This window comes from Passer domesticus, chromosome 3, assembly GCF_036417665.1.
Source record: "Passer domesticus isolate bPasDom1 chromosome 3, bPasDom1.hap1, whole genome shotgun sequence".
Classification (NCBI taxonomy): Eukaryota; Metazoa; Chordata; class Aves; order Passeriformes; family Passeridae; genus Passer; species Passer domesticus.
The window spans coordinates 15,517,037-15,541,698 of NC_087476.1; the positions used below are offsets into that span (position 1 = coordinate 15,517,037).

Below are 24,662 nucleotides of genomic sequence, written 5' to 3' on the forward strand. Positions count from 1 at the left end.
ACTCCAGGCTGCCCAACCACATTCCAAAGAGGACAGCACCTCTTTGACACATACCTACCTCCACGTGAAAGAGAGAGACATCCCTCCCAAAAAAAGCCCACAAACCCAAAAATCAACAACCTCAGGCTACACAGCCCTCCATTTTCAAAGATGTATTATCTAGGTTCACGGGACGGGTTAACAGAGTCCTCAGCTTGATTTAGGCTGTGAACACCTTGGGTATAAAAATTCCCTTTTATTTAAAGGGGGATCTGCCTGCCTGGCACAGCTGTACCATTTCCTGATGGGATCATCCCAGCAGAGACCCACCACAGCTCCAGCAACCAACCCCAGGAGCAGCTGGGGCCTTGGCTGCGGGAGGAGGGGTGATGGACTGAGAGAAGAGCTGGCAGGGATGAGTGATCAGGGAAGATGAGCATATTTTATCTGTCATTGTCAAACTACATGGAAAATGGCATTGTATAAAGAAGTATTCTGATGTTTCTCTGAAAGAGTTCTATCTTGATATGTTCCATGGAAAAAAGTTTCTGAATAATTTAAAATCAAAATTTGTTGTCTTCCTTCATGTCCAACTGTTCTTTTCTCTTCCATTGCACTGACAGTAGAACAGAGCACAACAGGGCAGGCTGGAATATATTTTTCACCTTATTAGGTGAAGCTTCTTGACATTCATGCCACTGTTTGACACCCCACTGAGATGCTGCATTTCAAGAAATTTGTCTAATGTTTCCACCAGAAATATTTTTAGCTTTTTTCTTCTGCAAAACATTTCAACATTCCAGCTTTTCACCCCAGTTAAGGACAGAGACAAACATCATGGTGCTGGAATGTCTCACAGTACTTACCATTTCAGTGGGCTGCAGTTCAGCAGATGGGTATGTGTAACACCAACCTCTAACTCCATCCTTTCTATAACTGGAGAATTTCAAAGATAGGTTCAAGTACAAACATCAAACCTGACTGCAGGCAAAACTGAGCATGGCTTTCTCTGGGGCTGTGAATCACATGTGATGCTACTAGAAATGAAGGATATAATATATATCAAAACAAAAAATCCAACCTTACAAAAAAGGGCTATGTATTCAATATTCACCTTGCTCTAGACATCACAAACTATTTCCAAGCAATCAGTCATATCCCTCTCTCCAACCCATGTCAAGGCATACTACTTTGTTAATGCTAGTTCTGCATTAATAGATATTAATGGCTTTTGTTCTCAGTTTCAAATTGACCCAAGATCTTCAGTATCTTGATAGGTTACTTGAAATGACTGTTCAAGTCAGCTCACATTTGTCACATATTTAAGTCACAGGTATTGAGCTTGTCAGCTGAATTGCCAGTATTGGACTTGTCAGCTGGATTTTTCAATTTGATGTCAGAGAAAACCAAATTGTTATTGACACACCACAGAAAACATCCTGCTCTCTGGATACAAAAAGTGAAAGGTTACCACAAGGAGCACCTGGGGAATTGAGAATATAAAGAAGGGAAGAATGGGTTGTCATGAAGTCAGCAAGAAGTCCTGAGAAAAAAGAAAACAATCTGTCTCTCCTTTTTGATATTCTACCAAAAATTTCCTTGGCTGAACCTTAGTTAGTCAAGCACAGTAGGGCTCCCGGCTTTCCTTGGTCCCACCAGCTTTTCTATTCCTCTTGGAAGACTTTTAAGTCTGGACCTCAAGTCTGTGCTCCTTAGGTACACTTGGTTTTGCATCATTTGTTCAGTCAAATTGTTGGAGATGAAAGATGGTTGACAAGAGTCATTTACCTGTAGTCAAAGTCTGTAAAACAAGAGTATAAATATTTAACTGTCAGTCTAATAAGTAAAGCACACATTATAATGGTTACTGTACATTTAAAATACAAAACCAACATAGTATCCAAACATAAAAAATGGTAAGCCAGGAGCTGAGCTTCATTCACAACTTTTCATACAAAATTATTGGGTATAAGACTTGTATATGCTTTTGTGCTCAGCTGGGCATTCATTTTTCAAGCTGCCTTTTTGATGGATGGATGGCCACACAGAAGATGTGCAAAGCAATGTCAGAGTGTGTGCAATAATTTTTAAATGACATGGTGTCACAGGGAATCATCTCTAATAACAAAGGCTCCGTGCAGGGTGATGACAGTCCTGAAGAGGATATTGTGATACTGAGCCTGTCACGAACAACACAGCTTCAGGTTTCTTCCTACCCTTTTTTCCTGACAGTTACTTAACTGAAAGCACCACCTGATGAAAACTGGCAGCAGTGTCCTAGGGAGAGCAGGATGATGACATAAATTCAATAACCAGGGATCTTCTCCCAGAGATCAAATGAATGCCTGAAAGAGTTTCACACACACTGTTGTTTGGGTCAAGAGTAGTTATTAGGCTCCTTTGGGAGCTCTGTTCCACCCCTGTCAGTGGGGAGCAGGAGTAGTAACTCCTTACAAGTCAATAAATTAATCCTGGGACACAATGGCTAAGTCAGATGTGTACATTTTGTCCTTGATATTGACTGCAGAAAACCTAAAGGTATTGAGTAATAATTTCCAGGATGCCTTGGCAGCAATCCCTTGAGCAGCTGCCAGCCACAGGGCCCTCTCCATGCCAAGGTGGAACTGAACTGCTTCTGCTCAGCCTGAGCACCTCAGGACCAAAGGCAAGCTCCAACACTGCACACCTGGCTCTCTCCTGCTGCTCCCCAGGCGTCAGAGGTGACCTGGGCACGAGAGACAAGGGTCCCCATGCAGAGGCAGAGAGCGAGGTGCGAGTGCCTCAGCCACCAGCACAAAGCCAGCCCTTGCTCCTCCACTTCTGGGCCAAAGCCTCAGCAGCCTGTTACTGTGGATGCCTCTCCAGGAGCTTCAGTTCCATGGTACAGCAAGGCCCAGCAGCATGGCAGGATGGCACAGAGGGAGCCCATGGGTGTGTGGCTGCACTGGATTCCCCAGGGAGGGATTGCGGCTGATGTGTTTGATGAGCAGATTTATTCATGCACGGGATGCAGTCAGTCTCCTCATCTTCCATCTATTTTCTTGTAATTACAGGGACATATGGTTGTGTTTCGTAATTAATTTCCACAAATTAGAAGCATTCAGAGAGGGCTGCTTAGAATGAAGCAGTCAGGGTCTTATGTCAGGGTGTCTTTACATTAATTCATTTTAAAATGTTTGTAAGTAAGTTGGTTGTTCTAGCTGCAACAAGATTTGATACCTTCACTGGGGACCTCAGGGCCCTTGGTGAATCTCAACAAAATTAAATTCCCAACACTGTTCCATGGCCAGGAAATAATTTTTCTACAGACAGAGAGACAAAATGTGAGGATTTCAATTCAGCCTTGTAATAGGAACTGCAGCAGGGAAAATTTAGGTCAAAAATGTTTTTGTCAAAAGAGGAGAAGAATCCACAGGAATGACAATACGATCAGTGTTCAATTCATATTTTTAGAATTCCCCTTTTTAAATGGCAAAGATGCTTTTCCTGCTAACATATTACCGAATCATAATAGCATCAGACTTTTTACTACAAAGAAGTACTGTCTGCATAGTTGTAACTACTTGGATTTAAAGAGGATCAGTGCATAGACCTTAACATGTATCAGAAATCCTGGCAGAGCTTACAGATGTCTTAGGCCACAAAGATTTGCTTTGCTTTTACTTCAAGTATATGCCATTAAGAGATACTAATGATTCAGTACTTGACACATAGAAATAAATCTGAAAATAATAAGAAGGAATTAAGAGGTCCTGAAATTTCCCTGAATACCCAGAAGAATTCCTGGAAGACGAAGCAGTGGAATAATTCCCCAGGTAAGCAGTCTCCCATTACCTTCCAAATTTAATTACAGCCTTGGATGTATGACTGGAAAAACAAACAGCAGTGAAAAAATTCTGCCCTGTCAATAAATATTTTCTATTTCTGATTTGCCTCAGCATTAGATAAGTTTCTCCCTTTTTTGATATAGAGATTGAGTAAAAGCGACTTTTCAGTGGCTCCCCACAAATCTCTTCAAACAGAATATTCCACTTTCATGGCTCAGAATTCAAATATACTCTGAATTGACATAAATTAAGTTGTCCTGCAGAAAAATAATAATAACAAAAGACCTGCTCCAGGTAACTAATAAAACCTTGTTTAATGACTGTAGAATACAAAGGAAATTCCAGATATTTGAAGATGTGGGGTTTTCCCCTCCCCACACAGCCATTTGTCCAGTACTGTTAGCAGTCAAAGGAATAATTCAGGAGAAACACAAATATTATAGGAAGGTATTTAAATAAATATGTAAAGTAGATTGCCTTATTCTATTCCTTTATTTAGAGAAAAGCACAGTGAATTTTGTTTGGCATTTCTTGTTGATTGTCCTTGTTAACAATTACATTTAATATTCTCTGACTATAGAATCATGGAAAAATTCAAGCTAGAAGGGACAGTTAGAGATCCTCAGTCCAATCTCCCACTCAAAACAGGACTCAAAGCTCTAGATTCAAAGCCCTTCAAATTTCAGGTTTTATTACCCTGCATATCAGCTCTCTTCTGGACCAGTAACAGCAATCTATGTGGTGCTGTAACATTCAGAGCAGAACCACAGTGGCCAAAGATGCCACTTTGGGGCGGTCTCCTCCATTACAACCTGAAGGTAGCTTGAATAAACCCAAGCTCTGTATGAATTTTGCACTTCCCTGGGCCCAAGGCTTTCTCCATGCAGTGCGAGCCTGCCCACAGGCTCCACAGACCCATCCCAGCACTGCCCATGGAGCACATGAAGGACACAGGGGGTGCAGGGCAGCCCGAACCACCTCCCGCTGCCCTGAACACAACCAGGACTGTGCTGAGCCCAGCACACAGCCAAGACAAAGCAGAAGCAAGCTGGAGGCCCTGACACGTGTGTGCCTGCCCCCAGACCTGTTTTTCATCCCTCCACAGCATCACAGCAATGGAAGAAGCACCCAGGCTCCTCAAGGCAGAACTCTGCCCTCTCTGACTGCATGAATTAGATCCAGACTTGTTAAATCCAAGTTATTATTCTTAATACTGTGGTGGAGCAGGCAGTACCACACAGAGGCGAGAGTACCAGTGTTAGATCTCCCAGACTCCAGTGGGATTTATTGTGGCCATTTTTGACAGTCTTTGAGCCCAGCAGCAAAACCAACTGCACACCCCCAGCACACACAGAAACACATTTTCACAAGCAGTGAATACTTTGTAAGCCAAGCACTCCCTGCACTTGCAGCAGAAAGGGATTATTCAGAAAGTGGCCATTCAGAAAACAGCGCAATAGAAATTTAATTCTGCTTTTTGAAGGATTTGCAAAAATCATTTGCCCAAGGAGAAAAATAATATCAGAGAGTAAAAGCACGAGCAACTGGGTGTGATGGCTGTGCACCTCCCTGCCTTTGCTCCGAGAGTTGTGACTCAGAAATATCCCACACCTCTCCTCCTGCAGCAGCTCCCTCCTGACTCCCAACAGCGCCGCGCAGGTAAGCAAACACAGAGGAAATAATGACAAGATGGAAAAGTAAATGAGGGAGAGAGGATCCCACGTTATGTAACACTGCATTTAAAGGATTAATTGGGACAGCCTGATAAGGATGAATTGAATGTGTGAGAGCTACAGTTTTTTTAATTGAGCAGCTTTTCTCCAGGGAAGAGAGCTAAGTTTAAACCATCTGTCCAATTTCAGTGTCATTTGCCAAGGAAATCATTAAATATTTTAAGATTAAATCAAAAGCTGGGAATCAAGGCAGAAGCCTAGAAATAAACGATTTTGGGGTTTGTTTTATATGCAGTAATATGAAGTTCAAAGTTAGGGAATTTTAAATACCATTTCTCCCTTCTGCATGCACATATGCTCATCCACAGTCAAGTGAAACATTGAGACACAGGCACTTGGCAGCACCTGAGTGAGCCAAAGCTCAGTGCGCAGCAAGGGACCAGGAAAAAAAAACAAAACAACCCAAAAAAAACTACTGTGAGAAAGGCTGGGACAGCATCTGCCACAGAGGGAGAACCCAAAAAGGCATCTGGGGTGAAGGATCCTCTCATGGGTGCCTCAGGGGAAGAGTGAACATGTCAGCACTGACCCCACAAAGTCATTTTCCAGGAGGCTAAGAGCATTTCTAAAGCGTGACAAAGGATCTGAACCACAGCTGCTAATCACAAGGCAACTGAAGAAATACAGGATTTCAGATGATGGCTCATGTAAAACAACTCCTCCACCACCCCCACATGTTCTGCAAGCCCATGGTGTCCACCCACCCCTCGTGTCCAGCTGTCAGCTGTTGACCAAGGTAAGAGAGAGGTGAGGGCACAAAACAGAGCTACTGTGCCAGCAAGTCCCCAAACATCTGCTGGGGTAAGCCAGCCATGTTTGCCTTCCTGTCCAGGGCATACTAGAGAGATTTTCCCTTTCCCATCTTACAGCTGAAAAGTACCCAGCAGCCAGGACTGGAAATAGGGCTGCTGATAGGATTACCTGCTTGGCATGGAGAAAGGCTTGTCTGGAAAGTCCCTTAGCTCTCCTGACCAACACAGCACATTTCACTTAACCACAGCAGTCATGCTGTGCCCGTTGCTGAATGATGCTGGTGGGAGCTGGGTCATGGTTCAATTTTAGACTAAGAAGCCTACATTTCAGATGCTTACATTTACACTGAGTGTATAAACTCCCCTCAAATGAACCCCAAACCACCTCCCCTTGGTGGTTTGGGGTTCATTTTAGTTCTCTAACCAGTGAGTGCCATTTGAGGGTTCTCAGGGTGTGTGCAGAGGGCTGATGGGCACGTCACAATGTCTGCACAGACCTGTATTCTGCTAGAGACACCCTGGCACCTCCCAGGACCTCTGGGTGATGCAAGGCACTTGTGTTCAGGACACTGCATCTTCTTTGTGACAGCACAGCCTTCCCTGCTAACCCCTGGGCTCTGGAGCAGGGCTCAGCCAGCACTGCCTGCAGTGTCCAGGCAGGACACCAGCCCATGGTGGCACCTTTTCCATGGGGAACATCCTCCTGCTCCTGCCCCCTCCATCTGTGAAAAGCCCTGTGTTCTCCCAGGCAGACACCACAGCTGATGGAGACAGACTTCACCCTGCCCTGGGCACCCCCAGACCACTCACTGTGGGCAGAGTTATGGTAATTTAATTAACTGGAATTTAATCAGGGGCCAGGGGCAGCACAGATTCGTCCATGAAGTCTTAAGTTGCAGCTCCAAGTGTTAAAGTGTAAACCTCAGCTTTTATTTCTTCTTATTATAAAGGAAGTTTCTGCCGTTTCTGCCTAGGAAGAAACCTGGAGGACATGAGGAAAGCAAATCAAACCAATGAAACCAAGGTGAGCATCATTAGCATTTTCCTCTAAAATCTGATGGTTTTTAACCCAAACTCATAATGGCCCAAGAATTCTTGCTCCTGGCAATGCTGTAGGAGAGGGATTAATCTCAGCTTTATCCAGCATTTGTCTAGTCTGTCACTGGGAGATCTTTTAATGGTAATGAAGTGAAACAGGCACTTTCATCTCAGCAGGTGTCTCAGACACCACGTTAGATGTTGGATATAAAACTCCACTAACTCTGGGCCAAAAAATAAACCATATCCTACCTGATCACTGCTGCAAAATGATATCAGATTTTTTTGAGGTGTCATTTAATCAGGTTTTAAGACATAAATGTTATTTTTGTAGGGCAGCCAGCTCCTTAACCTCATTTACAGATTTTTTTTAATTTCTGGTTTTATCTTCCCTCAACAACTGGTGCATTTCCTAATATCCAGATAATCACATTCATCAGCTTCCCTTTCACCCTTATTAAATATTGATTTGTTTACAGAACTTTTCACACAACATCTTAACCAGAACTACTTTGTAACCAAAGTCATTTTTATCAATGAGAAAAATACAATTTTTCTTCAGGTATTCAAATTATCTTTTCACATTATTAATTTTTATTCTTTGAAAAATAGCCACTTATCAAGTACCCAGATTATGCAACCACTTGTGGAACTTACCTCCTGCTTGCACAAAATCTAACTGGACTATGATCTCCTGCACCCAGGAAAAAAACCCTCACTCTCTGTCCAGTGGTTTCTATACCCTTGAAACAATTCTGATATTGGCTTCTGCACAGAACAAATAAAAGGCTGACCTTTCAGTATGGAAAGAGGAAATTTAACTTATTAAAATGTACTGTGTAATTTTATAATGGGTTGTAAGTTTTGGATTGCCAGGGCTATTTTACTATGAGCAGCAGAAGTTCTTAAGCATTTTGACTGGAATGGTGAGGCATTAGAGAGTAACCAAATTCTTAGAATATCCATTAGCATTTATTTCTTGGCAAAGAAAAGACATTTGCAAATATGGGAATTTTAAAAGTGAGAGTATCTAATATTTTTCCTTCCTTATGAAAAAAAGCAGATACTATTTTGTATGCAGAAAATTTTTTTCTGTTAAAGAAGTTCTTTAACCACTGAATTTTTTTCTCCTTTTGACAATACTATTTATTTCCAACCTGACTTTAAATTTAATGAAGGAAACTAAAGATGCATTTCTTCTTGGTAAACTTAAAATAAATCAGAAATGTTCAGACGAAAACAATCTTCATCGAATTATAAATCATATTTTCTTCTGCCACTGCAAAATGTGTTGAAAAACACAGTCTAAAATAACCCAGGCACAACCAGTCTGTGTGTCTATTTTAAAACAAGTTTATCGGATATTTATTCCTCTTTGTTGAATTATACTTTCTACACAAAACCACAGCTTGTGCAGACTAGGATTATATTTCTTGCTAGAGCTACTTCAGAGGAAAATTATAGAAAAAGGAAGACAGGAATGAACCAGATTTCGCAGTCCCTTTTTTTTATGGTAATTTCTATCTTATCTTTAGAGGACTTTGTTGTTCAATGACAGCAAAATGAGAGAAACTCTGAACCTGTGGGCTGATCCCTCTGAACTGCCGGCCAAAGTGAAAACCCCAGCCCTGGTGCAATCAGGGAGCACCAAGAAGATGTCTCCAGGATTTCTGTCAGAGCAGGGGACTGGACCATATCCTTGGTGCTTGCTCTAGGGGGGACAGGCACCCCTTCCCAAGGAGCCACAACCTTCATTTTTAGTACCAGCTGTGCTTAAATAATTCCAGGCTGGACAACTACAGACATGGAACTGGAGGAGGAGAGGGCAGGAAAGCCCCAGGAAGGCTGGAGCACGAGTGTCACCAGGAGCAGCTGCGGGAGCTGGGAGCGTTTAGCCCAGAGAAAAGGAGGCTCAGGGCAGACCTTATCTACAGCCAGCTGAAAGGAGGCTGTGGCAAGGCTGGGGTCAGCCTCTTCCCACAAGAAGCAAGTGATAGTTCCAGAGAAGATGGCCTCGGGCTGCACCAGAGGAGGCTTAGATAGGAGGAAAAATTTCTTAACTGGAAAGGCTGTAAAGCATTGGAACAGGCTGCCCAGGGATGTGGTGGAGTCCCCACACCTGGAGGTATTTAAAGATGTAGCACTTAGGGATGTGGTTTAGTGGTGGAATTGACTGGGCTAATATGATCTTAGATTTCTTTCCAGCCTAAATGAGTCTGTGATTCTCTGATTCCACGTTTTTATGAAAACAAAAGGGAACTGAGAGTCCAAGACTCACATCACAAAACCACCTTGCCAGCCACTAAAAAAAAGATGTTTTCTATAGTTGGCTTGATTCATTGTTTTAATTCAATTTTCCAGCTCCAGCTGCAAACAGCTTCAGGACATCGCTGGTGGAAAACTTCTCAACCCTGCCAGACCACCCTGGGACATTTTGCTGGGCAGCCACACAAAGAAAAAGGGGCTGTGGTTGGGGTTTGACAATACACCCTGTACTGGCTGCTACATGAGGTGTTGCCAAGAAAAACCCAAGGCCCCTTCATGTCTCCTTAGCAGAAGAGATACTGCTGGTCAGCAGAAATGAGGGAAAATGGGAAGCTCTGGCTCTGGGCCCCAGCACAAGAGCCCTGCTCTACAAGCTGAGTGCAGTGACATAGGGATGTCATTGAAATAGCCTTCTTGGATGGTAAAGGCACTGAAATGGGGAGGAGTAACATCTCCTAGCAGCAGAACCAGAGAGCAGCTTGCCTGGGCTCTGCTGCAGCAGCTGCACAGCACATGGAGGGACCTTCTGTGCAGCCACAGGCTATGGGCTCCAGGCAAGGCCCCACCAGCATCTCCAAGAAGGGATTGTCCATGAGGCTCTGGGTGCAGCTTTCTGTTAAACTCTGTCTCCTCTGTCAATCAAAAGTCCATGTGTGTCCTACAACATCCTCTCCCTGCTTGCAAGTTATAGCACACATGACCACAGATGAATCAGTTCTGGCATGGAAGAATCCCAGACAGCACAGACCCCCTAAATAAAGCTGCTGCACTGTCTGCTGTGACTGGCTAAAGTAGGTTAAGCACCTCTTCTCCTAAGACGAGAGGGCATTGATGACTACAAAGTCTGTGCTGTTGCTGATATTACTGTCCATTGTCATATAAATCTGTGTCAAACAGCCAGAACTCCTCAGATCTTATTCTTCTGGAGTGCAAAGGTGTGGGTGTGTAGTTTGTGCACATCACTGTAGAAGTGCAGCCCAAAAAGCTGAAGTGAACTCAAACTGAGGAGCTGTGAAGCTGCAGAAGAGTCTGCACCACACACGACAGCTCACTGCACTCTGTCCCTCTGTGACACCAGTGTGCAGGGACCACCCTGCAGCTCACCAAAGCAGGCACCTGCCCCAGCTGGCACATGCCTCTGCATCACTGAACCAGTTCAGCTTTGTCCTGAGTACACCGTGCTCTATCCAGTTCTAAAAGCCCCCCTTCACTTCAGTGGCTTTCAGGCAGGACACGTTTTCTTCCAGCTTTTTAAATCCTGACTTTCATGAAAAGTTTTGCAAACCCGTGAAGCAGCAGGGGAAGGGATATGGAGGAGGAAAATTAATGTTAGTACAGAGATATTCTGCACAACTTCAAGACAAAAAATAGCCAGGGAGACTTTTAAAGAGACACAGCTAATCCAATGGTCTTGAAATAAAAGCAGAAACAAAGGCAAAATATTAGCATTATCTAGGAAGTTGTATAGTCTGGAATTAGAAACTGTGGCTGAATTTCTACACTGAGAGAAATTTTTCTGGAGAAACTGAGACTGAAGTAAGTGCTGTAACCTAATTTCAGTGCTCCAGAAAGCAGTGGCAGAGTCAGGATTAACTGGCCCAGGCCCAGAGCAGTGCCTTTTGCATACTGCCTGCTGTGTTTGAAAGGTGACCCCTACATCCTCATACTCCTACCCAAAACAGAGAGGGACAACCTTGTCTTCACTGAGATCAGGAAATATATTATCATTAACTTGGACTCAGTTCCAGCCCTAACACTTGTCCTGACAGCAACAGAGCCCCATTGGAGCAGCTCAATATATCAATTTTTTGTGCCAGAGTTGAACATCTCATTGGAGGAGGACATGACCTGGTGTCTGCTGCCTCCCCCAAGAAATTACCACATCCACCATGGGGAATGTTTGATAGGAAGGATGTCTTCCCTCTCCAGGAGACAAGTGGTATGACTTGCTTTGCTAGAGGCACAAAATGCACCCACAGTTGTACCACAATGACATTCTGGTGTCTTTCAAAGACCTCCAAAAATTGGTTTTCAAAGGGATCTGAAAATGATCCCTACTTTCCATCTTATCTGAGAAGAACATTGCTGTTGAAAAGCAGCCTTTAGCAACACTACTTTAAATGAAAGCACAAATGACAATTTAATGAAAAAATAATAGGCATTTAATGCTCTCTTTTATGTACTTTTTTTTTGGGGTAAAGTTTTGTGTGATGGGTTTAAACTAGATCTAGATTGTGCCTCTCATGCATCAGACAGGCTAACTATAAGATACTGAGACACTTGAAAGTCAGAAATGTAGGTGATGTTGATAACATCTTCAAATAGTGCAATAATAGCGTTCAGTCACTCAAGGTCTTTCATTTTTGGAACTGCCCCATATGAGCGTGACATTCATTAGTTCAAACCTGTATCGTGCTACAGCAGTTTGAAAAAAATAAAAAGTCAGGAAGAGTATTAAAAATTTCATGAAGAAGTTTTTCCCTCAGGCATTTCTTTCAAGGTCAGAAAGCCTCACTCTTGTTTTTCTGCTGACATGAAAACATGCAGAGAAATGATGTGACGTGAAGACCTACACCTAATCCTGACCTTTAATTCTGAAAACCTTCATCTTCACACAGTTTTTTCAAATGTGACTTTCTTTGATCTCCATGAAATTAAGAAAACTATGTGCCTGGTGTAGGATGCCCACATAGAAAACTTCTCAGGGACCAGCAGAGCCTCGTGAATAAAAACTGCTCCAAACCCTCCTTTACACAAGTCAGAAGGAAATATTTATGACAGTTGAAAGCTAAGATAAGGGCTGCATGTCTCAGTTTTTCACTTTCCTTGTAGCAAAGCAAAGTTCACTTGGTCTGTGGTGAGGGACCACGTCCCTCCAGAGGCCCCCATGCAGGATCAGATCCCAGGGAACAAACACTGCCTGCTCTACTCTCCAAACCCCAAGTCCCTGCTCTCCCCATCTCCAGCCCTTCAAATCCTCAAACCAATGTTTACAGCACTTGATCTCAAGGATCGCTGGCAACATGAAGAGGAGAAACACATTCATTTGTGTTCCTCTGCCAGGTAAAGCATGGCTATTCCCAGTGCCACTTTCAAACATCAAGATTTTCAAAATTGGGTGAAAATAAGATTAATGGAGTTGTGTATGGAGGAATTCTATCAGCATTAAAAATAGAGCTTGTCAGTATTTTATTATTTTCCTTTCCACTCAGCTCCAGTCCTTTATTTTTTTCAGAAGAAGAGGGCATTTGTTATAGTTCAGATGTGTTTTCAAAGAAAGTTCCATTTTCTGATGACAAAATTTATCAAAACCACACAGTAACAAGAAAAAATATTTTGAAAGCAGCAGTGTGATTTAGGTACCTAAATCCTCTTCTGTAACAATGATGAAGACCCTGTTCTGCCAATTCATCACATTTGGCTTCAGGGCTCCTACAGGAACACAGGAGTTCCAGGAGGAAAATCACACCATCAGTTTGGCACAAATTCACCTCTAAAGTTTTAAGGGTTTGTTTTTTTGGTGGTGGGTTTTTGGGGTTTTTTTTGCAAGCTTTAAATCTGCATTTATTAGACTGGAGTTGAGAACCACCTGCCCAAACCGCCCTAAATTCAGAGAGCAGTGGTCTCTCTTAAAGACAGCTCAAAAACCTGAAACTGATGCAGCCCATGTCCTCTGACCAGTCTGGGACACAACTGCATTCCCAGCAGGCTCTGACAGACAGATGGCAATGCCCAGTGCCTCTTCTCTCTGCTGTCCCAGCTTCTCATGTTTGCAGTGTGATGTCCTCTCTGGTGGTGCAGACACAAATTTTCACAGGCCTGTGATGGAGTCAGGATCATGTAAGTCATGATCCTGACTCAGTCATCATTTGGAGTCTGGGCTTTCCAAAAGACAAAGGCAAAGGATCTCAAGAAGAAAAATAAATATCCATTTTTTCAGGCTCCTTAGAGTTGATAGCATAGCCCTACAACTAAGAGCAGCAATGAGAGAGGAAAAAGTGACAGGACTCTTTTCTGGGGAAAAAAAAATATTTAAAAATATTGTAGATGGCAATCCAGCCTGACCTTACTGCAAATCAGGAGAACCTGATCTTAGGTTCCCCTCTGAGCCTTTTTCCCCTCCCTCAGGTGCACACCCTTGATGTCACCTGCTGATGCTTGTGCCCAGAGCTCCAGGACCAGCTCTCCCTGCAGGCCACCCCCAGCACAGGCAGTCCAAGCTCAGCCAGCATTCCACACACACTGTCACTGGCATTTTGACTTACACAGTGAAGAAAAATACTCTAGAACAAAGCCCCAAAGCAGTGGAGTTTTGTTGCTGTGCTATGGTAGGATTCCCTCATGGCTTAACAACATGTAAAATGTGTAAGGAAGTGATTGAGTCATCATCCCTTGGAGGTATTAAAAATACACATAGATGTGGCACCTGGGGACATGTTTTAGTGGTGGACTTGGCAGTGTTGGGTTAATGTTTGGATTCAGTAGCCTAGAGGTCTTTTCCAATTTAAATAACACTATGATTCTAAATGCAAAGCTTCCTGCAAAGTTGGGAATTTCATAACCACACCCTTGTGGCAGGAGTATCCAACAGGGCTGAGCTCTCAGTGCAGCCTTGCCCTTATGGGAGCACATCAGAGCAGCTCTGCCACACCTGCCCCTGCTGGGACACTGAAACTTTGAGACCACTGACCACTGCCCCTCTGTGAAATTTAACTGAAACTAGCTTTTTTGTGCATGTGCAGGGCTTCTTCTTTCCAAGCAGAATGACAGATGCTGTGGCACAGACTGCAACTCTCAGCTTCATTTCCATAGGAGGTCAGCCTAAAATCTTGTCCAGCCAAGCACAGAAAGGTGACACTGCAGTGGGCAGCGGGGCAGGCAGGATCAGCCCAAGCAGCTCCCCCATATCCTTCTCATAAAGTACATCCAGGAGGGCACTGATGCTTCTGAGTCCTGGGCCAAACCACAGCACTGCCTCCAGGTGCAGCAATCCCCAAGGATCACAATCAAGACCAAAAGAATCCTCCTCTAAAGTGACATCAGTGGCCACAGCTGAGTCAGCTGATGGATGTGCCCCAAGGGCTGCACACAAGCCATGGGGACCTGGGGAAGCTCAGAGCCCATGGGGACTCAGATCCCAGCTGCACACGAGGAGGAATGACTCCCATGGGTGGCAGATGAAGAGCAGCCTGACAGAACACAATGCCATGCCCTGGCTTGGCACTGCTCAGACAGACACAAGCCTCAGCTTCACTGTTTTACTGGGCACAATCCAGCAAATCCATTTACTCCCCAGCTAATGCTCATTTTATCACCCTCTAATTTTATGAGAACTTCCTAACACAAATAGCTTCTGCACTGTGTACACAGAAGGCTTCAGCACTGACCTTTAAGGCTAATGGCTCTGTCTGCATTTGAGATGTTTGGACTTGTACACTTAAAGCCAGATCTTGGCTGATAAGCAATACTGGAGGCACCCCCAGCAGGCCGAGCAGCGTTCCAGTCATAGGTGTGCAGGGAGTCTGTGTGGCCATGGAGCAAAGGAGCTGCCCTGCCCTGGGATCAGGATGCTTCTAACAGTTCAGTAAAGGAAGATGCTGCTGCGAGCTTTTGGGCAGCAGTAGCATCTTTTCAGTTACAGAGGCAAAATCTGAAAGCAAAAGGACCCGAGGATCCAGACTGCCTCAGTGCTCAGCACCAGTTTTATTTTCTTCCTCATAACATCCAAACGAGATGTTGAAGCAAACTGTCCAAGCAGTGCTTTCTGTAAAGTTCATGGTTCAGAGATGCAAAATCTTCTTGGGATAAAGTACCACAGCCCTGAGGTTGCTGCCACTGCCACCATCAGCCTCCTGTCCAGTGGCAGCCCACCCATGCCCTGACCCCTTGTGTTTCCATACCCCAGTACAGTCTACGAGCCCTGTGTGCACTCGCTGCCAAACACAAGAAACTGGTGCTCCAGGGAACTTTCAACATAGAAAGAACACACAAGAGAGGAAAATAACATTAAATGACTGTCCTGCCCATAGCCAGCCTGGCTCCTGAGCACAATGCCCACAATGAAGTTATGATCAGGAGTTAAGTTTATCTGTTCATGCACCTTGCAGAATAACACATTCTTGCAAAAGCCAGTGTAATTTATTTCATCATACTTTTATCATCTTACTAGTAAGATATATGAGTGCTCATATCCTCTGCTGGACCAGCATAACCTTGGACATTAGGTTACTACATAGCTGAAAGCAAATGGGAAGTTTCATTACCTGAAAGGAGACTAATGCTTATTTTAAAGTCCCAAAATGCAAGCAGAATTTTGGCATTACAACTGTATTTTTCATCAAACCTTCATGTAGATGGAAATCTTCATATAGTATAGAGCTGTGTTAGAGACCCACACAGAAGAGAAAACATTTTAAATCTGCACAGAAATACTTAGAAGCAAAGACTTGCTCTAAGGAAAAGAGAACAAACAAAATAATAGGCATTTCCCCTCACATCTGACTACAACACCTGGATCCCAAAAGTAATTTTCAAGTAATTTCATGGAAACATTTATTGTCTCCAGTAAAGTATTTGCAGACAATGAAACCTGGAATGGCTAATAGGCACTTATCCATGATCTGCATCTAAGGAGTTGCCTATTATTAGTTAATGAGCAGACAGCAATTCAGAGTTCTAATTTTAGCACCAACACATGCCAGGAACTGGAAACAAAAGGAAGCAAAGAGAAACAGGCCACGGCTGAGTAAAAAAAAGGATGTTCTGCTGCCTTTCCATCAGTTGTAGAAACCATCCCACCTGCCACATCTCTGACACCAGCTTAGTCCAGACAGCAGCAGTCACACCATGGCTGGAACAGAAACACAGACATGGCTCTGACCCCAGAGATCAGCCAGTCTGCATCTCCCTCCCTCCTCAAGGTCTCCTCTAGCAGGTCCTGATCCACCTCCAAAGCTGTGCAAAAGAGAAGCTGCTACTAGAGGTTCCCAAGGGCTGGGGCCATGTCTTTGAATATCTCTTCCTCTTCTAAACTAGGACATCCTTCAAGAGCAAAAGGCTTCACTGTCAGGCTGGAAAGACCCAACACCACCATCCCAGGGAGTGTGTGTGACTGCTGTGAAGAAACAGTGGATTGGTGCTCGGGCTGCAAGGAGTCCACACCCGGCAGGGAACAAGGATCCAGCAGTGTCAGCCATGGTCAAGCCCCTGCAAATACCTAAGAGAGGTCTTAAACACTGAATCACAACAGCACAGCTCTGGCTCTTCAGAGAGTCTGGCAGATTCACCCATCTTTGGCTTCACAGCTCCTCCTCAAACACGGCCAGGCCCTTAACTGGGTGTCCAGAGCAAACAAAAGCTGAACATGGCACTGTGACATTGCCACTTTTCACTCAGCAGGCAGGCAATTATTCTCATGTTTAATTGTATCTGATGAGTGACACTCACAGGCCCCATGCTGTTTAAAATGTGACATATTTTATTTATCATAGCAGCTTCTACAGTTCTACAAATGGATGACACACAGTCTATTATCATTTTGGAAGCATTATTATTCACACAAACATGTCCCAGAACCTTAGAAAAAAATTTTAATTCTTTTTTTTTTCTACATCCCTTTTAAATTCAGAATGCAAATTCCCTATCTTGCCAATGAGATTTCCTCCTCCTCACCAACCCAAAATAAATTAGAGAACAAGCTGCTATCTCTAAAAGCTTTATAAATAAAACATACAGCACACACACACATAAAGGCTACAATTTTAGAGTACTTTTGTGTCCTGGATGGATTTAGAGATGTCATTGCAAATGCACAGATGCTGCCAGTCACGGGCGCTTAACAAGCGCTGTGAGGTTTGACATCCCATCAGACTGCAGCCCTTTGTGGCAGCTGAGGCCTCCCAGGGCAGAAAGTAACACGACAATTGCTTCTATCAAAGAGAGAAAATAATGGCAACCACACTGGCAAATACATCAAGGGACAGAACTGAAATTACTCTTTCCTGGCTCAACTAAATAAAAAATTATGACAGTTCAAAAGAAAGTTACAAGTTTTCTGGAAGTGGCTAAATCACACTATTCCAAGCTGTCAGCGGAAACATTTGCTTTTTTCTTTACCTCAAAAAGGAAGCATTTTTCAAAAACAAAAAGTTTAAAAATTGACTCAATTTCAGTTTTGATTCTTCTACTTTTTTTCCAACCAAAACATAACACAATGTGAGGAGAGAACAAGAAAAGAAAGTCGTTCCAGAGCTAAGAAATCCTGTTTACTCTGTGAGATTGTGCTGGTGTTTAACTCAATTAACACAAAGCTGCTGTTGAGGCATTGCCCATCTGTCGGTGATGCCCGCAGGGACGGCTCTGGAGGTGCCCTGGCAGAGACAGAGGCTGCACTGCAGCCTGAGCACCCACTCCAAGCTCTCCCTGCCTTCCAGCCCTGCAGCTCAGAGACTAAACAGGCAGCAAAGGTGGAAAAAGGGAAAAAGGGAAAAACTGGAGCAGGAAAACAATACTACATTCCAAACTGAATGGCTTGAAACTTTTTAATATGTTTAGAGAAACGAGATGTCATCTATGAAAGCCATCCTCCTATGCCAGCAGCACCCACTGCGGGCGAGGAGGGAGCCCACCCACTGCCTGCCCAGGGCTCACAGGGACTGGCCACGGGGTCTGTGTGATCCCAGCACACAGCAGGCACAGAAGGATGGATCACCAGCCTCAGCAACGCTGGGAATGGAGGTGGCCTGCATCAAGCCCGAGGTGAGGGGTCTGGGGGTCTGCAAAAACCTCTGTCTGTCTGTCTAGCTTTCTAAATAAGTCTCCAAATAATCATCTTCCTTTCTTGAGGGCTTAAAAGGCTCCCAAGGGATCAAACAGGTGGATTCAACAGCCAAAATGGGCTCTGCAGACAGGTGCCTGTCACAGATTCTGTTTTCCTGAGTCAAATCACAAGTGTGGTTAGCTTCAAGTGCCACGATGTCCACTGAAAAGCTGAGACAAAAAGAGTCATGCTGGAAGTTTTAAAAGGTCAATTGCATTTTAAACATTTTTGAGGTCTGGCTCATTGGCTCTGCTCCTACAGAAAGCTCTGTGAGACTCCCACCTGAGCAGATAGCACAGCTTTAATGCACAAACTCCACTCTCAGCCCAGCCCAGGTGATGCTGAGCCTGCAGCCACTTGCCGAGCTGGGATGGGCTGGGAGACTTCTTGGGAAGCCCAGCCCTGAACAACCCCCTGCAAAAGGAAGCATCTGCCCTCACTGGCATTTCCCATGAAATGGGATACACACAAATCCCATACTAACATCTTCTGCCCTGAAATGGGGAATTTCATCACCCATGTGGGTGTCTATGCTTTTGGAAAATGCTGAGCTCCTGGCCTCAGGAAAGGCCCACAGCAAACAGACCTAAGGAACAGCTCTTCACTGCTGTCAGACTCACTAAACCTCCATTTTCCCCGCATTTCCCCATTCTTGGATGAGGAAGAAGAGCAAAGCACACCAAGCTGACCTTCAGCATCCCCCTGCAGTATTTCCACACCGTTCTCCCAGCCTGTTTTTCTCAGCTCCTTTGCAAGCAGACAGCCCCAGCCTGCTTTGACAAACCCCTGTGGTGTCAGCCACAGGGGCTCATCACACCCTATGTCTACTCTGCTTTTTGGCAATGGGGGCCACTTTTTCCTACCTGTTATTTACTGCTGTTCAGTAACCAGGACACAGCTGGGTCTCGGGTCACACAGGCGAGGCTGTCACGACATGCAGACAGCTACAGCACTACAGCTTAAAGCCAGAGTCCAAGGGAAGGGGGCAATAGGCAAGGCACAAAGGAGAAAATCAAGCTGCCATCTTAAGAGTGATTTCAGTGATTCATAGGAGTCATTTTAGTCAATTCACTGGTTAATGACTTAGCAGCACTGGCACAAGGTCAAATCACAAATGGGTAAGAGCATTTCTCCAAAGCAATCACTTATTTCTCTATTTCCAGCTCTCCATTTCCACTTGAAGAGCAGCACTAAAAAGGAGAGAGAAATCAGCTTTCCATCAAAAAAAGACTTGTGAGAAACCACAAGTGCCAAGCATATTTCCTCTCCACCCTTGTCTCTTTTCATACCAGCTCAGTTCCTTAATCTGCTACAGCTGCCTCTTCTTCAGTGGTGAAAAATATTTGTAATACACATTGCTGAATGTAACAGAAACACTGAAGAGCAACTGGAGATCAGTTAAACAGCTTTGTCCCTAAGCAGTAACACGTTGAAATGCAGGAAAGACAAGTGATAACCACCAATGGGTCGATGCAATGCACTAGCTTCATTAAAATCTACCAGTAAAAATAAATCTCGCTGAAGTACAGCTGATGTTTCATCCTATTTGCATGTGATCTTCATGGAACTGGTGGTAACAAGATGACAGATAAAGACAACAGAAAAACATGGTATTGATTATGCAAACTCCTTGGTTCTAAGTCCTAAGCACATCAACATACCCACATCATAAGAGATCAGGAGAATTCCAAGTAAAAGCTTGTGAGCTCCTGTCCTGCCTTCCCAGAGGGCAGCAGACAGCTGAGCAGCACTCTGGGATCAGTCCCTCTGGTCCTCTGACCATGCTGCCCCAGAGGGATCATCTTTCACTTCAAAACCATCTTTAGCCATCCCTCTCCCTTCAGACATGATTTATTAAAAGACATTCCAGAGGAAGATTGACATGGAATAAGACAGGAAGAAAGTATGGAGGAGCCCAGATATTCTTAGCTCTGCCAGGTCTGTGGGGACATCTCTAGGTGGGACTCTGAAACAGACAAAACAGCAGATGGTGATGGCAGCACATAAGAGCCTTCCCCTCATCACTGCCCTCTCCAGATCTGACTGAGGCACTTAGTGAGCATCCATTCCAGCCATCCTGGGTGTTATTTCTACATGTCCCCCCAGCTGTTTCCACCAGACCTGAATACCTCAAGTATTTTGTACATGTCGTGCTTTAACCACAGACAGAGCTCAGCCCCACACAGCCTCTTGCTCACCCTCACCAGTGACATGGGGGAGAGAATTGAAAGCATAAACATGAGAAAACTTGAGGGATGAGATACAGGCAGTTTAATAGCAAAAGCCACACGCACAAGCAAAGCAGAACAAGGAATTCACCACTTCCCATGGGCAGGCAGGCAGTTCAGCTATCTCCAGAAATGCAGGACTCACACAGACTTCTAAGAACAAACACCATCACTCTAAACATCTCTGTTTCCTCCTCCTGCCCCCAGCCCTACGTGCTGAGCATGAGACCACATGGTCTGGGATCTCCCTGGGGTCAGGCAGGGTCAGCTGTCCCAGCTGTGTCCCCTCCTTGTGGTCCCCCAGCCCACTCACTGATGGGGTGGGGTGAGGAGCAGAAAAGACCTTGGCTCTGTGTGAGCCATGCTCAGCAATAGCAAAAACATCCTGGTGTTATTAACCTTGTTTCCCTACAAACCCAAAACACAGCCCAGTATGAGTTACTGTGCAGAAAATTGTGTTTTGCTGAGAATAGGGCACTTACTTTCAAAAACAACCAGGCCAGAAAGGTTTCCTTTTTCAAAATCATCTCAGCTGTTTCAAACCATCCTAATTTACTGATGTTCACTCTATTAGAGGCACCCTAGGAGGGGCTGGGACCTGAAATAGGACTACATTCTTAATGAGATGAGACAACACACTACACCTGAGAATTTTTGACTATGGGTGGGGTCAGTTTCAATCCAGGACAGAATTTCACAGGCTCACAGTCTTACACAACCTTTTTCAGTTTCCAAGAAAACAGTTCTCTTTCATGCTGCCTTTTATTATTATTAACTGAACAAACTTAAGTGATTGGGACATACAACATGACAAGAAAATAAAGACAGTTTGAGATGAACATTTTTCATTTGTACTGCTCTATTGGATTACACTAAGACTGTTGACCTTATTAAGATTCAGGTTAACAGCCCACTTCAGAAATATCTATGTGTGCACCTGAGTGTTAAACCAAATGCTTGGAAGACATATTAAATCAAATAAAGATTGATAGCTTGCTGTTTCTATCCTATCAGTCATGCAAGCACTGCTTACTTCTGCATATACATGAAACAGAGAAAACTGACAAGGGTGTTTCTCATGGCTGCTCTCTTCAAAGCACACATATCTTTACATAGGTACCTTTATTGCACCTCTTTACTCCTTGCTTATCCAAATCTAGGACAAAGCAATGTGGCAATGTGTGTTGTGTATCACCTACTGCAAACCAAAAGCAAACCTGGAATTGAATTCAGTCCTTCCTACTTGCAGAGGTTATAACCCTGAGATCAGCCCCACCACTTGCCTGAGGATCAAGGTTGAAAGAAAAGACAGGACCTGATAGGCAGAAGCTCTGAAATACATACCTTTCAAGTACAATCTAGATTGCTTTTTGTTAACACACTCAGTCACAGCCCACTTAGAGAGTGCACATATGAGATCTCCCAGAAATCCCTTCCCACCATGCCACCTGGGATGTAACTTCATGGAAGGAGCCCAAAGAACTATCCCTCCACCTCCATTTGCCTCTGGTCAACCAGGAGCAGTGATGGGGAGTAGGATTTACCAAGACAGACATGCATTTTACTGCATCAGCAGTCAAAATTCTGCCTAAACCTCCACGCTTTCTCCTGAACCCAGACATAGCCTGTGTGTAGGGACCACCACCACTCTGGTTCTCAGTCTCAGCATTCTCAGCAGCAGAAACAGACTCAGGACAATAAAAGTGTTGCCTTATTTCAGGTTGTCTTCCCAGACCTCCCATGACTAATGATTTCATTTCCTGATTACAGGAGGAAAGATGATATTTGTTCCAGCCAAATCAGACACTGCAAAAATCATTTAAGTGATCCCACCAAGACAGGGAAGCACAGGATCCTAACCTCTCCCTGGCATGTGCTCATAAAGCTTGTTCTTGAAAACTCTACCAGTGACTGTTTATAACCTTCCCAGATGATTTATCAGTGCATTCTTCTCTTTTTAGTTAAAATGCTCTTCACCCACTGTAAAAATTAACCCCACTCAAGCTGGGTGCTCATGGACAACACCACAACCTGGTGACTGCTGGCTTCAGACATACCACTTTGCCCTCATTCACTCCATAATTTTTTTAATGCTATGGCAGCCTCATTCTCCATCTAGCTCCTACCTGACAGATCCTTTTTTCCATCATACCAAAATCATAACATATTTTGCTTCCCTTTTTTAAGCTCTTCTCTGCCTGCTCTGCTTCTCTCATACTGTCTCCTGGACACAGAGCTCTCAGTAAAACTTTTTAAATCCTATATTAACTTCTCCTTGCAAGTCTCCTGTGCCCCAAAGCAGAGGGATTGTTCTGTCAGGGAGCTGGGGGCAGGTGTTCATTCAATAGCATCACTCTTGATTTGCTGCACCACCTTGCCCTATCCCATCTTAAGGCAGACATTAGGGTCACAATACAACTGCTGTGCTTAACAAGCCTCCTCCAGGCCCCAGCAATAGTCTGTGTTCACTCCAAGCCTCCAGGACACATGTGGCAATTAGACTTCACCTGTGCCTCTAAATCAAGCTAAATTATTCTATGTTTGCCATGGCTAAAAGCAAATACATGAACAAGACCAGAAGGCAAGGAGCAGCAACTTGTTATGCAGCAGTAACTTGACTCTGAGCCCTTGATCTTGGCCAAAAGAGGCCACAAGCTCTTTCTCCCCTGCAGCACTTCAGAAATGGGGTCCAGCTGCCTTGAGGGAACTGCAATTAAAAGTACTCTCCAGAGGAGCAGAGTTCCTCTGACAAAGTATTTCTGTGCTCTTCTATATTACATTCTGATCCATGAATAAATGCAGCAGGCTTATCTCTGTTACTCTGTGTTTGCTTTAGTAGCTAGCATGAAGCCTGTATTTATTACCCAAATCCTGTTTCTAAATCTGACTCCTAGATAAAGCAGTAATGCCATGGCTGCTCTGCTCAGATTGCTCCACAGCTTTTCTTTCATAAGGAAAAGACCATACCTCTAGCCTGCCCTGATGGACCTGCTGCCATTCTGCCATCTGACTTTGCTGCCAGAAACATCCTGGGTTGTTCCAAGTTGCCACCCTTCCTGGGAAATCAACACAAGCATCACAGTGACATCCCAAAGCAGATCCACACAATTCCAGCCTCCATTAACTCAAATACTGGAAAAGGCTGTGGTTATCTCCTCAAAAGTGGCAAAGATGCATCTGGAGCCTCACTGAGACACTGCAGTAGCAGAGAGCAGTCTCCAGTGGGTAAGGGAGGGTCTCACTGGGAGAGCTTCACATTTGTATATGCTCCAAGTGTTTTAAGTAGAGTAGAGGTTGGTAATCAGAAAAAGCTCAAGACTTTCCTTTTCTGGGAAACTACTTGGCCCAGGGAGCAATGCTCTCCCAGTGATGCTCCTGCACTTCCTTCCAAACCCCAGAAGAGCAGTGGTGTCTGTAAGCAAGATAAATGTTGTGCTCCAGGAAAGATGTAGGAAAGTTGTTGAGATGAGGAAAGGAAGCTTAAAAAGCAAAAAATACATTAAAAGGGAGAGCAGCCAGGAGGTTTTCAACAGGTGCAAACTCAAATAGCTTTTAAAGCAATTCAAAATTGTCCTCTCCTGGCTCTAGTGAGATCAGCAGAGATCAGTTCCCAGTTGCTCACCAGATTACTTCATCTTCCTCAGAAAGCAGAGCAGTCTGAGGGAAGGTTAAAATCTGCTTCAGACAACAACCACCTGGTGATGTCAAACCAGGGGACCTGGTCAGCCTTGGCAGGAGCCCCCAGAGCACCCTGGCAGGAGCACAGAGCTGACAGAGCACCGAGCTGTCCCCAGCACCCACGTGCCCTCAGGCTGCTGGAGCAGCTCTGGTGGGGAGCAGCTCTCAGGGAGCTGTGGCAGCAGATCCAGCCACTGTCCTGGCTGGCCCAGGGATAGCATCTTACCAGGTCGATATAGGAATGTGCTCCCTGTTGACAGAGTGACAAAACTATCCTTTGTCCCCTTAAAAAGGAAATAAGCCCAGAAGTTTCTCTCCTCAATTAGGTGAAAAACCATCTCATA

The 24,662-nt window shown here is 44.4% G+C and overlaps 2 long non-coding RNA genes across 3 annotated transcripts in view; one reads left to right on the forward strand and one right to left on the reverse strand.

Moving 5' to 3' along the window:
• LOC135296048 (uncharacterized) overlaps positions 1-24,662 on the reverse strand; it is a 46,473-nt gene that overhangs the window by 4,205 nt on the left and 17,606 nt on the right. Inside the window, exon 2 of the long non-coding RNA XR_010358103.1 lies at positions 846-1,780. This is a non-coding gene — a long non-coding RNA (uncharacterized LOC135296048). The remainder of the gene's footprint in view (positions 1-845; positions 1,781-24,662) is intronic.
• Positions 6,865-10,279, forward strand: LOC135296047 (uncharacterized). Of its 2 annotated transcripts, XR_010358101.1 has the most exons (4): positions 6,865-7,117; positions 7,242-7,315; positions 8,865-9,454; positions 9,691-10,279. It is a non-coding gene; the product is annotated as an uncharacterized LOC135296047 (long non-coding RNA). The 2 variants fall into 2 exon arrangements; XR_010358100.1 differs by lacking the exon at positions 9,691-10,279 and having other exon boundaries at positions 6,873-7,117; positions 8,865-9,661.